The 8,129-nt window shown below is 40.2% G+C and overlaps 1 long non-coding RNA gene across 1 annotated transcript; it reads left to right on the top strand.

The window, feature by feature from the left end:
• The first annotated feature begins 435 nt into the window (after positions 1-435).
• On the top strand, positions 436-7,512 carry LOC108448214. The gene is made up of 2 exons (XR_001864028.1): positions 436-5,003; positions 6,676-7,512. It is a non-coding gene; the product is annotated as an uncharacterized LOC108448214 (long non-coding RNA).
• Positions 7,513-8,129: the final 617 nt, after the last annotated feature.

Raw genomic sequence — 8,129 nt, 5'->3', positions numbered from 1 at the left:
AACAGGAGGAATTTCTATATGCTTCCAAAATTACCTTCGCAGCAGTGAAAGCTGGCTTGGAAAAACAGAAAATAAATTCTTGTCTCTGGAGACATAATACCTAATACTGATAAAAGTATTATTACTAGTGCTCAACAGGATTCTCAAATATGTCTGTCTGGTTCTTCAGAACACTGGAAGGAGGGATGCAGGCTGTGTTACAAAAAAACTCATGGCGCTTGCTCATTATATCACACAGCCTCTGAACCTGGGTTTCAAAGAGCAGATGAGAACTACTGTTTATTGTCCTTCAATGTGAGTACATGCAGTTCCAGATAGGATACTGTATTGCTTGTAAGTGTGGGAAGAGATGTTTCAGAAATATTTGGAAAAAATTGGTGCTTCTGAGTGCAGATAAAGGGTTGATTGGAACAGAAACAGAATTTAGAATGCAAACAGTAAGGTGATGATGCCATTACTGGCACTAAGGTGGAAGGTTGCAGGTCTGCATTATCTTGGACCTGTTTATTATGAGCTAGCTCAAGAAAGGCAAGTAGGTAGGTATAAGAAGTTAGAACTTGGCTCCAGCATAACAGGCATTTTGAAGGATATTACTACATCTTTTGAAACCTCCTGTTATGTAGGGATGTAGACTTATCTTAGCTGCCACCATGCTTATCATCATGAAAGTATTCCCCAATTTAGTAATTCAGATAAAACCACACCGCCACTCACTTCCCCTGCCCACATCCCAACTGAATGCACAAAAGGCAGAGATCATGGGTTGAGATAAGAACAATTTACTGGAAAGAGCAATGAGACAAGAAAATAAGCAGTAACAGCAACACTACTAATAGAAAAAGTGTACAAAGAGAGGGTGATTTACTTGCAAAATGCTCACAAAGCCCAAGACAATGAAACATCTGCCAATGAAACGTCTCCTTCCCTCCATCTGCCATATTTGTTCAGCTGGAAACCACACCTTTCTTCCCAGAAGCCAGAGGGTCCCTTAGCCCCACTCCCAGCAGTGATGTGAGGTGGTATAGAACAACCTTCTAGACATGGTTCCCGGCTCCACTCCCTCATGGCTATGGCAAAAATTAACTCCATTGTGGCTGGAACCAAGACATTATCCACCCTGTACTCTATACTATTTACATCATGCCTGGATCCTACCCCTCCCAGCTATATGCACACACATTTATATAAATATACACAAGCACAGGTATCATTTCCACGGTCAGTGACTGTTCCTCCGAGATGTCTGTTGAGTTCATTTAGTCCATAACTGTGGGTCCTATCTGCCCTAGATACCTTCCAGGGCAGGAGGGCTGGTGAGCTCTTGGGGTTGCACTGTGCATCGGGAGTTCACAGCTGGTGTATCTGGGGCAGCCCGTACTCGTTGTCCATGGTAGTGCGGGCATACACTGGCAGAACATTCAGGAACCAATATTATACAATTCAACATTACAGACTCTTCTGACCCAAAAATCAAATGCTCTTGAGGTACATATTGTGCTTCTCCTCTGCATTACCCACCAAGTGCACCCAGGTCACTGGGCAAAGAAAACACCACAGATGAGTTTGCCTTTTCTTGAGGCAGGAGTAAGCCAAACTGTGTTCCTTAACAGATTTCTCATGTGCCTCATGGGGACTTTATCCCCTTCTATGGTTCATGGAGGTTTTGATTGGGCAGGGACAGCTCAACTGGTAGAGCCTCAGGTGTTAACTGAACCAGGTGTCCTTAGCTAAATGTAAATCCCAGTGTTTGAAGGTCCCACCACCCATTGCTTCCAGCGTGGTTTTTAACAGTCCATTGTACCGTTTGATCTTCCCAGAGGCTGGTGCATGATGGGGAATAGGGTAAAGCCACTCAATACTGTGTTCCCTGGCCTGGCTGTCCAGAAGGTTGCTTTGGAAATGAGTCTTGTTGTCTGACTCAGTTCTCTCAGGAGTTCCAGGTCACCACAGGAGTACCTTTGCAAGGCCCAGGATGGTGTTCCAGGCAGCGGTGTGAGGCACAGGTACTTCTCCAGCCATCCAGTGGTTGTTTAAAAGAGCACGTAGCACTTGCCTTGGCAGGCCTGCAGGAGTGTGATGTAACCGATCGGCCAGGCCCCCCTTATTTATATTTTGACCATCATCTACCATAGCAGAGAGGCTTTGCTTGTCCTGCTTGATCCCAGCATGTTTCCCAGTTAAGGATAACCTGGGACACAGAGTCCATGGGTAAGCCCATCCCTCGATCACGAGCCCATCTGGATGTTGCATCTCTTCCCTGATGACCTGAGGTGTCATGGGCCCACCAAGCCAGAAATAATTCACCCTTGTGTTTCCAGTCCAGATCCTCCTGAGACATTTTAATCTTGGCAGCTCGAACCACCATCCATTGTTGCGATGTCCTTCAGTAGCCTGACTCTTGGGCACGTGTGCATCTCATGATCTACTTTTGCAGCCAACTTCTCTACCCAGGGAGTGACGTCTTGCCTCAGTTCAGCAGCTCAGATGGGTTTATCTCTGCACTGCCAGTTGGTCTTTTTCCATCATTCCAGCCACCTCCACAGAGCATTTGACACCATCCATGAGTCAGTACAGAGGTGGAGCACGGGCCACTTCTCTCATTCAGAAATACCTAGAGCCAGCTGGACAGCTTCCAGCTCTGCAACCTGGCTTGATCCACCTTGTCACTCAAAAGGTTCTGCAACTTTCTGCATGGGGCTCCATAGAGCTGCTTTCCATTCTCAATGTATCCCTACAACATGGCAGGAGCTGTCAGTGAAGAAAGTATATCGCTTTTCATTCCCAGGTAGCTGATTATACGTTGGGGCCTCCTTAGCATGTGTAACCTTCTTGTCCTCCTCATCTTTCAGATGATAATCCAAAATTTTCACCTTTGGGCCAGTTAGAGATGAATTCCGAGATCTCTGGGTGATTGGGGTTTCCTATTTGAGCTCGTTGTGTGATCAGAGTGATTCACTTACTCCCCACAGCATCAGTGTCATGATGTGCGGAGGGGACTTTCTCTTTGAGCATCCAGCCCAACACTGGAAGTCAGGCTGCCAGGAGGAGCTGTGCTTTTGTGTCAATAACTTCTGAAGCACCTTGAAACCGTTCATAACTTTCCACCATCTCTTTTTCAGCCGGGGCATAGCTGGCCTTGGACTCTTTTGTATCCAGAACTCCGGAACCTCAGGGGTCAGCCTTGAGACTCCCTGGGTACTTTTCGTCAGAGGCTCCAGGGAGGACCATTCTCTGTAGCTGCAGTGTAGGGCATGTTCTTCACATCTTGCCCTGTCCTGACTGGCCCAAGGGCTACTGCATGAACAATCTTCTGGTTAATTTTTTCAAAAGCTTGTTGTTCTTCAGGGCCCCAGCTGAAATCATCCTTGTTCTGTATCACATGATAGAGAGGGATTACAATAGGACCGACATGTAGTGTCAGATCATAGTCTGGACATTGTCCTACCATGTAGCTACACCAATTTCACAAGTGTAGTCTGTCTGCAAGAGTACAGATAAATACAGTCTTATTGAGCACATTTAAGTTCTAAATATCTTCTTAAGTGGATTATCCTGAACTTGCTTCAGTGTAAGCAGGCAGTGCTTACTACACAGGAGGCCTAGAAGTAAACAGAGCAACAGTCTCCTTAGAAGGAGAATTCATGTGGATAAAAAGAATGGAAGTACATGTAAAAGGATGAGAGTGTAAGTTTTCTCTTAGAACAGAATGCATCCAGAGGGCATACCCCAAATGGAAAAAAAGCGAGACAAGGTTGGCAAACATCATAAGGAAGTTCTCAATCCCAGATAAAAAAGATGAAAAGCATTGAAAGCTAAAAAGAAAAGAAACAAAAGAAAAAAAATACAAGGACAGAAAGAAAATCATAATGAAAGAACCTAGCAAAACAACATTAGCAATGCTAATTGCAGACAGAAAAGTAGGGATCTTTCAAGGGTAAGAATTCTGTAAATGGGAACAGTCTGCTTTGAAAAATCACTTGTAAAATAAGTATTTGGTAAAGTGCAAGAGTCATCTATAGATGGTTAGCAGCATGGTAGAACACTATCTCCTCTTCGCTTGTGTAGGTAGTAGAAACCCATTCTTTTTCTCTGCTGGATGTATTTTGGTTTTGTGCGGCTTCACTGGGTTACTTTGACATATATGGGTCAAAAGTTCAGTGTTCTTGTTAAATATGCTACTTGGTATGTAAAGGTTATGTTGCTTTTAATATATCATCCAGAAATTCATTCGATGCTGAGAAAAACACACCACTGCACACATTAAAGAAAAATAATCCACAACTTTGTGCACAATCTTCCTTTATTCTGTGAAGACTAGCCTAACTAATTAGTATTTTCATCTATGCCACTTGTTTTATTTGCAGTCTTAGCTGTGAATTTCTGGAGGTTCAAATGGCTGTTCTTAACAAAAAGCTATTCCTCTTAATTTTGTTCAACATTTCATTTCTTTATAAGTTACTGTTGATTTGCAAACCTGGCATGTCCATATGTTTCTTTCAAATATCTAATCTGCACATTAAAATGGAAAGGTGTTAAATTTGGAGACCAAAGACATAGAACAAATCCACAGACAACAGAGGTCAAACAAACATTATCAGATTTTCATAACTGCAATTTATAGAAAAGGCTGGGGTTTTTTTTATAATTATATTTGAAAATCAGCGTGATTCAGCTCTACTGGATAATACCAGCTAGACAAAACAAAATTATTTTTATCTGACTATTCTCACCTGCAGTGTTATACCTCTTGACCTTGTTATTCTGCAAACTTGAAATAAACTGACCCTTCACAATCCTTGTTGGTCTTGTTTCGAGTCCATAAAGAAACCTCATATAAATATTACTTTAAGAATAGGTATATAATACACAATCTTTAAAGATAACATTTAAATCTGTATCTCTTAATGTTAGTTAAATTATTTTGGTTTCACATTTGCCTCCTTTAAACAGGTGAAAGTGGTATGGTCTCAGTTGCCTGCTAGAAATCAACATTAATATAGATGGTAAGTAAATAAGCATCTCATCTTCCCCATGCCAGATGTTCACTAATTGTAGAACTGAATAATGGATAATGACACATCCTAATGTATTTATCAATCCACACATCTTTTTTACAATGCAAAAGAGGTCATCTGAGACTTATGCAGGTTTTTTCAGCTCTTACTATGCACTAACAAGGAGCTGCCTGAAAAGGCTGCCGTGTGAAAGAGAGGCCGCATTATCTGGAAACAATAACAGAGTGCTATACCACATGAAATAGGAGCTCACTTTGACCATGGCAGGGATACAGTTGCTATAATCAGTATCACTTAGAATTAAAGTTACACTTACAAAAGGGTATGAGGTTAGTTTGATTTTACTGTGATCAAGCTAGCTTGTTTCCCATGGACTCCAAACCTTTCAAAGAAGAGGAGGGAAAAAACCAGTGAGATGATGACTATATTGTTAACACCAGAGCTAACAGCCTTATTGCCTTAAAAAAAACGCACTGCCATTTTAGTGATCTTTAAAGGGAACAATAACAGGATAATTATCTTCAGAACACATAGACCACTGTATTGTTCACTAGGACTTTGAGGTTAAAACCAAAGTTAAATACTGAAACCATTTTTTAAAAAATCCTTTCAGGAACTTCACAGAGAAAACTAGAATGATGCCTGTGAAAAATGGAATCCTAATTCTGAAAAAACTACAGGGCAGCATTACAATAAACAAAGCGGGGAGGGAGTTTAGTGTGAAAGCAGTTAACAGACAGAAAAGCAGTTAAGCTACCCAGCTTTGCCACGGCAAACTAGCTGCCCATCACTGTTTGATGACTTTGCACTGCTTCTTGTCCCTGACTTTCCACTGAAGTAATAAAAATGTTCCTGTTTTCAGCAGTAGAAAACCAGCTATTCAGCACATCCTAGAGTAAGCACTGTGCATATTTTTAAAAATTCCTAATCAGAAACTGTAGACTTAAAATTTCTGGTGGAAGGCTAAGAGAGACAAGAAAATTAAACATATTTTAGTGGAACTATTATATCAAGTGTTATTATACTACACCTGGCATCTGTTTGTCTCTTTTCTTTCTCTTTTCCTGTCTCCTTGCCAAGTGACTGTTAATAAATAGATTTAACCTTTACCATCTGCTGTTTTACTGTAGACCTATGTGCTGAAGCCTCCTGTTTACTATAGCATTACATTTAATCAATTTGCTTTTTCCTTTTTTTGTGTATTTAAAATATGCACACATCTAGGTTAATCAGACAACCACTGTTAAGAAGGAAAGAGATCCTCCTCAAGCATGTGTTATACTACATTCTCTTTCATTAACAAGACCCACTTGTTCTTGGAGTGCACTTGGAATGCACCTTAGTTGTGTTTGTTTAAAGAGGCTATTTATTCATGTACCATACTGGAAAGGGCAGGGAAATCCCCATATGGTATGTTGTATAGCTGATTAGGTAATTGAAGAATTGATCATTATGTGTTGACTCTTTGGTTCTTTTCCATGATTAGATTTCTTTCTTGCTTTGCAGCATTTTTCTTTGCAAGGGGCAAAGTACTGCTGTCACTGCAGTCCCAGACAAAATAATTCTGACTTTCACAAGAAGAGCAACTGGTAGTACTGAAGTTTCTTTTCCTGAGCAGAAAGTAGAGTGTAACTCTATCATCCTTCTGTCCTCATCACAGGAGCAGGAACCTGGCTGGAAGAAGTTTATTAAAGGTTGTGTGCAAGCACTGAAAATGGATCCATCTTGCTGTCATATACACAGAGATGAGGCACAAATGAGTAAATATAAACTTTTTTATTTTCCGAAGATTTTTAGAGCTATACCTACCTGTGTCATGAAACACAGCTATGTTCCTGTCTGGTAAAAAAATGAAATATTTCAGATAAATTATTTGGGCAAGGTATTGCCATTATAGCATGAAAAACTTTTAACAGTGTGGTCAATGACTTCAAATCTGGGTGTCTGGAGAGTGCTCAAATAGTTGGGGTTTTTTCTCTTCCATAAGATACTAAGTAAAGATGGCCTGGGTTTAAGAAGTTCTAAATATGTGCAGGTATTGTAAGAGTGAACTGAAAGGGAGCTGTGAGTACTAAGTGCTATTAAACAGCAAAAATCAAAACATGAAGTTGCAAACACTCTTTTCCCCACCTTTTGAATAAAAATCCTTTGAAGAAGTGATGCTTCTTAATTCTTGTTCATTTCAGGGCTCAAAACTGACCATGAAGAGGTTTGGCAAAGGATCTTTAAAGCAGGTGGCCAGAATGAGTAATACCCTTATGCAACAGCAGATTTTTCTGTGGTATTTCTGAGCTTATGGGAGAGGAGAGGTTAGCAAATCCTAATGCTATTTAATTGTTAAATAATTACCTTCTTTATGTAAAATGTAGGCTTCTCTTAAAGATTTTATTGTCCCTCAGATGTTCTTCAAAATGACACTTCCAAAGATAATAATATCAATTTGACATGTGAGTTGTACTTACATCACAAAAAATAAAAATGTAAATTGATACTTAAAGATACCTTAAAAATATAGCTCATCATTAGATACTGATTTAAATCAAAAATTTCACATGTTATCTTCCCTTGTTTACAATTTTTTCAATATCACAGTGTCCTAGTATTTCAATTCAACTACATCTATCGTTCCATTTCTTGTTATTTTATTTGATATTGCATCATAAACCACAGAGTCATAGAATTGTTGAAGTTGGAAGAGATCTCTAAGACCATTAAGTCCAACTGTCAGCTCAGGAACACCACCGTGTTCACTGCTAAACTATGTCCTCAAATGCAATACCCACACATCTTTTAAATACTTACAGTTATGGTAACTCAACACTTCCTTGGGCAGCCTGTTCTAATGCTTGACATTTTTCATGAAGAAATTTTTCCTAATATACAATCTAAACCTCCACTAGTGCAACTTGAGGTAATTTTCTCGTGTTCTATCACTTGTTACCTGGGAGAAGAAACCAACCCCCACCCGGCTACACCCTCCTTTCAGGTAGTTGTAGAGAGTTGAAACATTTAATTTACTTTCTTTCCAGATCACAGAATATTGAGTTGTAGTGATAAGCTCTCCCCTGAACCTCCCTTCTCCAGGCTGAACAACCACAGCTCCTTCAGCTGTTC

The sequence above is a fragment of the Corvus brachyrhynchos genome, unplaced genomic scaffold (genome assembly GCF_000691975.1).
Source record: "Corvus brachyrhynchos isolate BGI_N302 unplaced genomic scaffold, ASM69197v1 scaffold37, whole genome shotgun sequence".
NCBI lineage: Eukaryota > Metazoa > Chordata > Aves > Passeriformes > Corvidae > Corvus > Corvus brachyrhynchos.
This window is presented reverse-complemented; position numbering and strand designations above follow the sequence as displayed.